The sequence below is a fragment of the Dromiciops gliroides genome, chromosome 6 (assembly GCF_019393635.1).
Source record: "Dromiciops gliroides isolate mDroGli1 chromosome 6, mDroGli1.pri, whole genome shotgun sequence".
NCBI classification, from domain to species: domain Eukaryota; kingdom Metazoa; phylum Chordata; class Mammalia; order Microbiotheria; family Microbiotheriidae; genus Dromiciops; species Dromiciops gliroides.
Window position 1 is genome coordinate 240,396,661 of NC_057866.1, and position 12,688 is coordinate 240,409,348.

Consider the following 12,688-nt stretch of genomic DNA (forward strand, 5'->3'; position numbering starts at 1 on the left):
AAGGGTATGCACAGCTTTATCGCCCTTTGGGCATAATTCCAAATTGCTCTCCAGAATGGTTGGATCAGCTGGAAGCTCCACCAACAATGCATTAGTGTTCCAATTTTCCCACAGCCTCTCCAACATTTATTATCTTCCTTTTTTGTCATTTTAGCCAATCTGATAGGTGTCAGGTGGTACCTCAGAGTTGTTTTTATTTGCATCTCTCTAATCATTAGAGATTTAGAGCATTTTTTCATATGGGAATAGATAGCTTTGGTTTCTTCATCAGAAAATTGCCTGTTCATATCCTTTGACCATTTCTCAATTGGGGAATGACTTGGATTCTTATAAATTTGATTTAATTTCCTATATATTTTAGAGATGAGACCTTTATCAGAAGCACTGGGCTCAAAAATTGTTTCCCAGCTTTCTGCCTCCCTTCCAATTTTGGATGCATTGCTTCTGTTTGTACAAAAATTTTTTAATTTAATATAATCAAAATCATCCACTCTGCATTTTATAATATACTCTATCTCTTGTTTGGTCAAAAACTGTTTTCCTTTCCAAAGATCTGATAGGTACACTATTCCTTTCTCTCCTAATTTACCTATGGTATCACCTCTTATGTCTACATCGTGTATCCATTTTGACCTTATTTTAGTATAAGGTGTAAGATGTTGGTCTAAGCCTAATTTCTGCCATACTATCTTCCAGTTTTCCCAGCAGTTTTTGTCAAATACTGAGTTCCTATCCCAGAAGCTGGAGTCTTTGGGTTTATCAAACACTACATTACTAGTGTCATTTACTACTGCATTTCCTGAGCCTAGCCTATTCCATTGATCTACCACTCTATTTTTTAGCCAGTACCAGATAGTTTTGCTGCTCATCATTTTTTACAGCACAATAGGATTCCATTACATTCATATACCACAACTTGTTCAGCCATACCCCAATTGATAGGCATTTCCTTGATTTCCTATTCTTAGCCACCACAAAGAGAGTTGCTATGGATATTTTTGTGCATGTGTATCCTTTTCCCTTTTCTATGATCTCTTTGGGATACAGACTTAGTAGTGGTATTATTTGTTCAAAGGGTATGCACATTCCCATAGCCCTTTGGGCATAGTTCCAAATTGCTCTCCAGAATGGGTGGATCAGTTCACAACTCCAGCAACAATGCATTAGTTTTCCAATTTTTCCAAAGCTTCTCCAACATTTATTATTTTCTTTTTTTGTCATATTGACCAATCTGATAGGTTTGAGGTTGTACCTCAGAGTTGTTTGAATTTCTCTAATCAAGAGTGGTTTAGAGCATTTTTCATATGGCAATGGATAGCTTTGATTTCTTCATCTGTAAACTACCTGTTCATTACCTTTGACCATATCTCAACTGGGAAATAACTTGCATTCTTGTAAATTTGATTTAGTTCTCTATATTTTTTTTAGAAATGAGGCCTTTATTAGAAACACTGGCTATGAAAATTGTTTCCCACATTTCTGCTTCCCTTCTAATTTTGTCTACATTGCTTCTGTTTGTACAAAATTGAGTTATTATTTTAAAGTTAATTGAAGAGTAATGTTGAGAGAACTTGGCTGAGTGCTTCCTCTACTCTGCCATCTTATCCATGGTCAAATATAAAATCTTTTACTTGCCTTTCAAAGTTTTTTTATGCTGGTCTCTTGTTACTCTTCCAATATTCTTATACTTTATAAGCTCCTCCTTCCCAATATTCTGTGATCCAGAGACACTAGCTTCCCTTCTCTTCCTCACTTTCTCTTCTGACCAAATATTTTCACTGGGTTTCTTTCATTCCTGAGATTTTCTTTCTCTTCATCTTTACCCCTTTTATTCCCTGGATTCCTTTCACTCCCAGATAAATGCTTGTTTTCTTCAGAAATAATGTTTGATTACCCCTGTGGAAATTTATTTTGATTTGGGGTCCCTACCTTTAGCCTGAGATTGGAAAGCCTTAGGCCCTCAGGGTCTCTTCCCCTCCCCCTCTGCTTCAGCTGAGCCAAAAAGCCCCATGGGCTGTACAAGACGCCAGGTCAGACAGCTGGGAAAAAAAAAAAAAGCCCCCAGCTCCCTCTGACCTGAGTGGAGCTATCTGAAAGATCCCGGATAGCCTAGGCTGAGACACCTGAGGCTGGAGTGCACCGCCCCAACCCCCCACCAGCTGCAGCCCTAGCCGGTGGATTAGCTTGGTCTGTGGGGGTGCAGGAAGCCCGAGATTTGAGTGGAGAGAAGAAAAGGTATATATAGACCTGAGAGTTAGACTCATGGGATCGGACTAGAGAAGGGGCTACAAGGACACAGGAGAAGAAGAGAAGGACTAGAAGCAGGGAAAAGAGAGGCCGAAGGGCAGACTGACAGAGCAGACAGACAGAAGGTTCGGGAGAGAGAAGCACAGGGGTTCAGCGGTGGCAGTAAGGAGGAGAGGAAAGTTAGAAGCAGGGGGATTTACAAAGTGAAAGGGTACAGGCAGAGTTAGAAGAAAGTAGCCCAGCAAGGAAAGTGTAACGTGCCCTGAGGCAGGAGGCAGCTAAGGCCCTTATTGTATTAAAAAGGTTCAAGGCACAGCAGGTGGGAAAGAGACACAATGGAAAAAGACACACCACAATGCAGTCAGGTTGTACATTTTATTTCTCTGTATTCTTAATTTGAAATAGTATCTCATAAATAAACTCCGTTTTGATTATTTGGTTAAGAGACTTCTTAATCTTAATTTATCAATTTGGGAGTAGAGCAGTGTGGTGGAACTTTATAAATGGCCCATGCTAAGTTAATAGCAGTCAGATAGCCAGTTAGTCAACAGTCCTCAGATTCATCCTCCAGTCAGATTAGTCCCCCCAAATCAGGCCCAGTCAATATAAAATATTCTTAGACCCCTTAAATCTAGTGTCTTCCCTCTGGTCATTTTCAATTTACCCATAGTTGTAAATAGTTGTTTGTGTGTTATCTTCCCTATTAAACTGTGACCTCCTTGAAAGAAGGAATTGATTTTTTTTCCTTTTTCTGTGTTTCCCTAGCACTTAAAATAGTGCATGGCACTCAATGGGTCTTTATTAAATGTGTATTGACTGACTGAATAAGTCACTGAACATCCTAAACATAAGCATAAATAAAATAATATGGAAGAGATCAAAAGGTGCTCAAGGGGGAAATAAAGGTTTCTTAACTTGTGACATAGTAAAATCACAACCAGTTCCTTTGATATATTTGGTCTCAAAGACGTTTAGAGGCTTATTATATAGCTTAAAATGTGATGTGTCTATAGACACATGTACATGACAGAGGAAACACAAAGACACAGAGAAAGCCAACAAGTGCTGCTCTTCACAAAGAGATCTCATCAGGTTTTCTTGCTCTACTCCTTTTCATAAAATTCAGTTTATAGAGACCCATCTCATAAGCCCAGTAGCCTGGACTAACTCTATATTTATAAGCCAACTTCACTTCTAAGTTTAACTTGTTAAAGTTACTGGGAGCAGCAGCTGCCTTCCTGATATAAAGATCAGTCTTCTGGAGTGTGATATCAGCAGTTTGTGCAAAGGAATACAGAAGTAGAGAGTAGAATAAGATTTGGGAAGAAAAAGTAATCCTGTTTTGCATGAAGAGTATTGCTGTGAAGTAACAAATGTAACAAAGTGTTTTGAAGATATTTTCCCATATGTAGCACATTACAAGTGGTCTGGGGCCATTCATTGTGATTTACATGTCATGCTTCTGCCTGCAACATGATTCATTCTGATATTTATTTTAATATTCTAAGTTCTATTGTAATGCAAGGGTATTATATTTTTGCTGTTTTCTTATGAATTAATACAATTTTAACACTTCTCCTAATCAACTAATATTATCATCCCCATCCTAGTTAATACATTATTTAATTAATTCATGAAACCTCCTTTTCTAATAGCAATTACTCCCTTCACTATTAAATCTTTCATTTTTTTTAGGGGGGGGCAGAGCAATGAGGGTTAAGTGACTTGCCCAGGGTCACACAGCTAGTAAGTGTCGAGTGTTTGAGTCTGGATTTGAACTTAGATCTTACTGAATCCAGGACCACTGCACCACCTAGCTGCCCCACCCCCAAATCTTTCAACTTTTAAAGATTACATAAATGTTAGAGTTATAGATGATTTTATTAACAATATCAACAATGAAATAAAAATACACTTTTTAACAATAATTTGCCCTTGAAAAAATCACAACCAGAGTCACTTTAGACTCTCCTTGATAATTAACTGCAGAACTTATCTTCATTTCTGTGAACACCATTGAGTTAATCAGGACTTTAAAAAGTTGTTTTTTCCAAATATATAAATATATACACACAAAACATATATATTATATAAACATATGTACACATATATACATATATGTATATCCATGCATATTAATTTTTTTGAAAAATAGCCTTTAAAGACTTTCATAAAGAAAGAAATTACATCTCCATCTTTTTCTCCTTGTTCTTGCATTTTTGATGTCTAGGAAAACAGTATCTGAACTTCTCTTGTGCCTTAAAAGTCTCTCTTTTTTCTTTATCTCTCTGTTTTTGTTTCTGTGTCTCTATCTCTCAATCTCTCTTCCTCTTTCTCCCTTCAATTCTCAAACAATTATTTTAATGTTTCTTCATAAAACATACCAGTTGATAGTTCTAACTAGAAAAAAGTTTCTCCTCACCTTCTTTCTCTATATCTTCTCCACAAATTCCTCATGCACCTTCATAATTTGAAGTTAAGCTCACAAATTCCCTGATACCACAGGGAGAAATGGCTAAAAGAATAACAGTTGCAACTCCAAAACAAGCATCTCACTCTCTTAAGAGGACAACAGCATTTAACCTTTTTGAAACAGAAATTACACTCAAAAGTTGGAAGTCAAACTGAAAAAAAGTATTGAATACAAAACTAAGTATGTGAACGTAGTTCCTTGTCTCTAGTTTCTCTTTCCTATAACTTATTATTTACATTTCTTAAAGACTGTCTTGTCAGATTAATGGATTATTTTGACATTGGACATAAGAGAGAGGAAACGGTGAGGTATAATTCTAAATTTTCAAATCCAGGGGTTAACAGACATAGGGACATTAAGAAGAAAATCAGGAATTCAAGGAAAGATGATGAGTTCAGCTATTGAGTTTGAATTGTTAGTGAGGACTTTACTGTGCATGACACTGTGACTGTATGAAGATTGGAAAAACAGAGATGGAAGTTGGAAGCCTCTTAATGTCTTATAATAAGGGTCAGTCTTATGTTTTTGTTTGATATTTTTCATAGATATGAGTATGCTATAGGCTCTTTTGTTTGTGCATGTGTGTGTGTGTGGGGGGGAGGCGCAATTAGGTTTAAGTGACTTGCCCAGAGTCACACAGCTAGTAAGTGTCTGAGGTCAGTTTTGAACTCAGGTCCTCCTGAATCAAGGGCCAGTGCTTTATACACTATGCCCCCTAGGTACCCCTGCTATAGGCTCTTAGTATTAAATGTAAATTATGAATGGAATGAGTGAGCCATTTTGGGGCTCAGAAAAACCTTTGTATTTGTCAGAACTCATTGTTGTCTGATTGTACTGGACATTATTACAATCAGTTTAAATAATCACTCCATAAGCATTTAATATATAAGTATAATGTGCCCTATGCTATGATGGATATTTGCTAAAGGAAGAAAAAACAAATCATTTATTGATAGAGAATTAAAATAATATCAGGGATATTGTGTTATGGGTAGAGTAGATACATAGACATCTCATTGTCAGAATATGTTATCAAACAATTAATAAGGAATTATTGCATGCCTACCATTTTGCTAAACTCTAGGAAAATATAGGCAAAAGTGAAATAATTCCTGCTCTCAAAGAGCTTGCAAAATCTGTTAATAGAGAAAACTTGCATATATAGGTATATATAACAGAAAAATTCAAAGTAAGGACAAGGTAACCCTGGAGGGGAAGGCACTAGTACTTGACAATGGGAGGCACCAGGAATGACCTCATTCAGAAAGGGCCATGTGTGAAGACTTTCAGAAAACAAGGGAGGGGAGTACAGTTAGGTGGCACAATGGATAAAGCACCAGCCCTGGATTCAGGAGGACCTGAGTTCAAATCCATCCTCAGGCACTTGACACTTACTAGCTGTGTGACTCTGGGCAAGTTACTTAACCCTCATTGCCTTGCAAAACAAAAAACAAAACAAAACAAAAACCCCAAAAAAACAAACCAAAGGATTCAAGAAGAGGAGTTGAGGAAAAAGAGCCTTTTGGCACAGGGGAGCGATAATGAAATGGATCTAGTAACATAATATTTGCAAAGGACTTTTCACAGTAGTTGGCACATAGTAGGTGCTAGATAAATGTGATTGTTGTTGTTATTGCAATGATAATGATTCAAATTATGTATCACATGCAAAACATTTTACCTTTCACTGAATATATATGGGGAGATAGAAATGATCTCCTTAGTTGAAATCCACTATTTAGAGCTCAGGAGGAAAAGAAATTATTCTACATGATTATTAGTTCCTTCCTATTTGCAAATTGTTAGAAAGAACCCTCAGGTACATTCTTACTTTGGTTATTTCATTTGCGCTGTAAAACCATACCCATGTAGGCATTTAAGCAACTTGTAGTTTCAGCAGAGGATTGTAGACCCTCTGTTTATATAACATGTCCAGGAATTCTCTCACTCTCTTTGGACAGGCACACTTGTCAGCAGGGGTTCTGATGACTGTGGGTTAAAGATAGGCAGCCAAATGAAAAGTAAAGAGATTGATTAGCATGCTAGGGAATCTGCTCTTACTGATAGCAAATTCCATCTCCTGCGGTATAGATTTGGGGTTTTATAACCTTTGAGTCCTGTTTAAAGCATGCCACCAGTCAGCAGCATGCTGTTGAAACTTAGGCTATCAAAGTAAAGGATTTCACAGGGAAAGGAAAGGTAGAGGCAGAGGGGGGTCAGTCAAGGGGCAGGGCTGGGAGAGACAGGGGATTTAGAGAAGTATTTGGAATAGAAGTGGAAGGATTTATTATCAGAACAAAAAAGTTCCCTGTTCAAGAGCAGGAGGAAAAGGGAAAAGAACGAATATTTTTATAATTTTGAAAGGAGTCCTTTTAGTCAAGCTGCAAGTTTCTTACCCAAGGAGAGCAAGGGGTTTTTATAGCAATGGATGACACCATCTGCTCTACCATGTCTTTGCACAGGCATTGGAGACTTTAGTATTAGGCCACTAGGAGGTTGGGGGATTTCTACACTGTTAGTTCATCAAGAAATTGCAGAATAATAGCAGTTCCTACTTTTCCCCTGCAAAAGTTAGAAAGTACATATTCTAGTATAAACCAGTCAGATAATATTTTATCAAAAACATTCCCTAGAATTCAGGGGTTTTTAATCCTTTTTTATATATGTCATGGACCCTTTTTTGATGCTAAAGAAGCCTAATAAGGCAGTCTAAGAATAAAACTTTAAATGCATAAAATAAAACACATAATATTAAATAAAAACTAATTATATTGAAACAGAGTTACCAAAAATATATTTTTATTTATTTTTTTGTTTGTTTGTTTGTTTTGCAGGGCAATGAAGGTTAAGTGACTTGCCCAGGGTCACACAACTAGTAAGTGTCAAGTGTCTGAGGCTGGCTTTGAATTCAGGTCCTCCTGAATCTAGTGCCAGTGCTTTATCCACTGTGCCACCTAGCTGCCCCCTAAAAATATATTTTTGAAAGGTCTTTACAATCTCCTGCTACTCACTTACTTTTCCTTCTCTTGTTTGTAAGTCAAAGGTCAAGGTCATTGATAAAGGTCATTTTCCATTTGAGGTGACAGGATGCAGGGTGGTAAAGTGTTAAGGACCTGGGATCTAGAGTCAGAAGACATGGGTTCAAATTCCTCTTCTGCTTTATTCCTATGTGACTTTTGGCAAATCACTTAACCTTTTAATGTCCTAGTTTCTTCATTTGCAAAATGAAAGGATTGGACGAGGTGGATTTTAAGCATCCTTACAGCTGTAATTACAGCTGTAATTCTCTGGTGCTATGTTATATCAAAGTAAAAAATAGTATACTAAAGAAAAAGCTAGATTTGACAATCAAGGCCCACCATCACCCTTTACTAGTTAGGGCCTTGTGTAAGTCACTTAACTTCTTTGAACTTTTAAAATTCCTCATATTTTGAATAAAAACAATGATATCTCTACTGTCTACCTCACAGGGTTCTTTTGAAGTTCACATGATGTATGAATGTATTTTTAAAAGTACAAATAATTATGAACATTTTTTTTAATTTTTTTTTTTTTAGTGAGGCAATTGGGGTTAAGTGACTTGCCCAGGGTCACACAGCTAGTAAGTGTTAAGTGTCTGAGGCTGGATTTGAACTCAGGTACTCCTGACTCCAGGGCCAGTGTTCTATCCACTGCACCATCTAGCTGCCCCAATTATGAACATTTTAAAAAAATATACCAAGAAGAAAATTAGCCTTCCTCAATCTTCATTTTCCAACTGAAAGGGTCTTTTTCCTTGTCTCTATTTTTATATATTCTAATATTAGAGCTTGACTATTTGATTTTGGAGAAATTATATAAATTGTAAATTTACATTAAATGCTTTTCCTTTCTTTTAAGGAAAAGGCAAAATTGAGTCACTATGATAACTACACCCAAAAGTTTGATGTGGGATTATAAAATTGTAAAATATTTTGTAAGTAGTATTATTTCAGTTCTCATGTTTATAAGAGGCCCACAGGGTTCTTCTTTTAAGAATCAAGTGAATTTACTTTTTATGTACTTATAATACATGAACAGAGGGTTTAATTAGTTCTCTTGTGCAGTACTCAAATACACATTCATTATGGCAGCCTATTCTTAGAACATTCCACATTGTTGTTGTTGTTGTTTTTTTTTTTCAAAAATAATACCAGAACACCAATTAAAAACACACACACTTATAAACTTCAGGAAAACAAAGAAGCTTGTGATTTAAGGCTATGTACTTTAACTATTTACAATGTTTTGTATTTGTTGTGTTGCTAACTACCCTACTAATTATGTTATCTAGATTCTGTATTTTAAACAAAAACAGAATAATAAAAAGTTATTTCACATAATGGCATATGGAATGCTTAGGAAGACTATCTGGGTATTTTTGTCTCCTCTCTAACATCCATTTTAAGTGGTAGTTTTGTAATTTCATTTAAAATATTCTTGAATAACTTTTTAATTAATATTTTTATATCACCAGCATTTTCAAATATATTTCATCTTCTTTCATTGGACACTCATGCACTCTGACAAAAGACATTAAAAATGAAAGGAAAAATAGGAAAGTATATGGCACAATTAACTAACACATCAACAGAGAATGACATTATATTCTGTGTTCCACACCCATACTTTCCCACTTTTTTAAAGATGGGAATGAATTCTCATATTTCTTCTCTGAGTCCAAGCTTCATCATCATAATTTCATTGTGTTCATTTGGATTATTTTGTGGATGATATTTCCCCAATTTGCTTTATTGTAGTATGTAGGTGACAGTGAATTTGGGATCAGGAAGACCTGAGTCTGAGTCCTGCTTCAGACTCCTACTGCGTCTATAACCCTGGGCAGGTCACTTAACCTCTTTCTGTATACTCATCTGTAAAATGGGAATAATAATAGAACCTCCTTCCCAGGTACAGCACGTGGCAAAACTTAATGTGTTGTATAAATGCTGGCTACTATTATTATACCCATTTTCTAATGCATGATTTTTAACTTCAATATTTCAATAGATATGTAATATCACTGGTACAAGTACTACCTTCAACAATATAGATCAGTGCTTCTCAATGTCTTCGAACTTTGCTGATTCTTACCCAATTCTTCTGTGAAGTCTTACACTGGGAATCAGTCAATGTTCCAATTAATATCTTAATGTTCCTTAATAAGGTACAAGTAGGGGCAGCTAGGTGGCACAGTGAATAGAGCACTGGCCCTGGAGTCAGGAGTACCTGAGTTAAAATCCAGCCTCAGACACTTAACACTTACTAGCTGTGTGACCCTGGGCAAGTCACTTGACCCCAAATGCCTCACTAAAAAAATTTAAAAAAAACTAAGGTACAAGTAAAAATCTTTAATGAAGCCACCAATATTCTAATAATTCACTGTTATCAATATTCTGATTGGCTGTATTATTATAGGATAGTTATGGTGTACCTCCTCAAAAATTCTACTTAGATTCATCTTTTGGGGATAAAGTTAATTCTGGGTTTTTGAGAGTTACACCAACTGATCTTAAGATTTGGTGAGGCCAACAGAACCCCCCCAAACTTCAAATATAATCTGTGGTGATAGGTTGTGTTTGGTCTCTGAGGAACAGTCATCAAATTCATTTGTAAGTCATGATATCACTTTCCTCATGTCATGGTCCTCTTCAAGAATGAAGGACTATCAATAACAACAAGTCTAGTAAATACATCCTAAGCAATTCAATACCAAGATTTTGGATTTTAGGTCATGAATTTCAATTGTTGGTTATATGAAACTGATAAAAATACAAAATGGTGCTCAGTTCTATGCAGCGTCCATGAAGTCTCAAGTGACAGTGGCAGAATATTTGAAAATCCTATGATTTTAAACTGGACCCTTACTACCACAAAACAATCCTTTTTCTCTTAAAATCATTATGACATCCACCACAACTGCAATTTCATAACTTTTCTCTCTTCAGTTCTCCTACACCACAGACTACTTCTACCCTCTTAGCAGAGTACTTTGCCTCATACTTGACTGAGAAAACAAAGATCATTTGCTAGTGAGCTTCCTCTTATCCCCCCACTATGAATCTCAAAACTCCTTTATATCATCTCCCACTCTTTCCAGTAACTGATAAAGAGATATGACTTATTCTCGACAAGGCTAACCGCTATACTTATATGCTTGTTGCCAGCCTGTCTAGTCTTTTCTTTCTCTTGAAATCAATCCATTTTTCTACCAATGACTTCTCAGTTACCTACAAATGTGCCAAGGTTGACTTCATCCTTAAAAACCTAGTATCTGAGCCTGCTCCCCTTCAAGTGATTATCCTAGATCTGCTTTCCCTTTTCACATCCAAACTCCTGGAAAAGAATCTATTTACACATTTTGCCTCTCTTTTTTTTCTTTCTTTCAATTTTCAACCACTTTCAACTTCCAACTACTTCAGACCCATCAATCAACTGAAAATGTTCTGTTCAAGATTATCAGTGGTCTCTTAATTGAAAAATCTAGTGGCTTTTCTTAGTCCTCATCTTTTTTGATGTCTTTGTAGGATTTTATGCTATTAACATCTTTCTCCTATGTACTATCTGTTTTATGAGATCTCTTACTTTTTCTCCTGTCTGTGCCTCCTCAGCCTCCTTTGCTAGATCTTTGTTGATGACATGCCCAATAATTTAGTCCTTCCCCTCTGCTATCTATGCACAGAGACAGGTCTGACTCAAAAAGCCGCAATGGTTCCCTATTGAGATGAGGATAAATACAATCTTCTCTCTTTGACATTTAAGACTCTTCTCAATCTGGCTCCAACCTAACTTTTCAGACATTTTATACATCCCTTTCCTTCAAAAACCTTATAGTTCATTCAAACTGTACTAATTACTGTTTCTCACACAATAAATGAACTTGGGAAAATTGGTTCACAATCTGTCAGGAAAGGCATTTAGAAACACATCTTACACTATATTCCCTAAGTGAATTGTAGGTGGATGAAAAACAAACATTTAGGATTAAAAAAAAAACTATAAGAGAAATAGAAGACAATGCAAGATTTTTTTAAATCTAAATTTTACATAGGGAATTTTATTTTTCAGCAAGAGAAATAATTATTCTGGATTAGGTGGATGACCTTGACGGCATGGAAAAATGTCCAAAAATGAATAAATGAATGAAAAAGACATTCATGAAGCACTTACTATGTGAAAAGTACTATGGTAATTTTCTGGGGAACAGGTTTGAATTTACAAAAGCAAAATAATCCCTGCTCTCAAGGAGCTCACATTAAAAGACAGATTTGGGAAATATTGAAAACAGATTGGGAAATAATTCTAGCATATAGGACTATTAAAACTTATCAGATTATACATAAATACACTTACATATATGTATATGTATATATATTTACATATATACATATATGTCAAGTTTTCATACATGTGTATATGTATCTATGGTAGTTTTATATTGATAATTGATAAAATTCTACAGTTCACAATAGATACAAATGGTGAAGGTACATAAATGATAATTTTTAAAAGAGGAAAAACAAATTGGTGGTCAAGTGATAAAATGTTCAGTCTCACTGAAAGAGAATCAAATTAAATTAACTTTCTAGTAGTAATACATAGCTACCAAATTGATGAAATATTTACAAGAATTAAAACAATGCTACTAGAGTTGTAGAGGAACAGGAATGTACTTTCAAGGGGGAATTTTTGGAATCCTTGGTTTATTTTGAAGCATGAATTGTCAGTATCCAGTATGTTACACATTTAATCAAACCTTTAAACTCAGTGATTCTATTAAGTATATTGTTGTTATATATGTTAACAACATATATAAATATATGTTGTTAATATATATATATTAAAATTGTTGGTGAAAACAAAGAAAATTAGCAAAAAATTCATACAGCCATTACCTGTGATTAGGAAAAAAAAATAAAAAACTTTTGGGCAGCTAGGTGGTGCCATGGA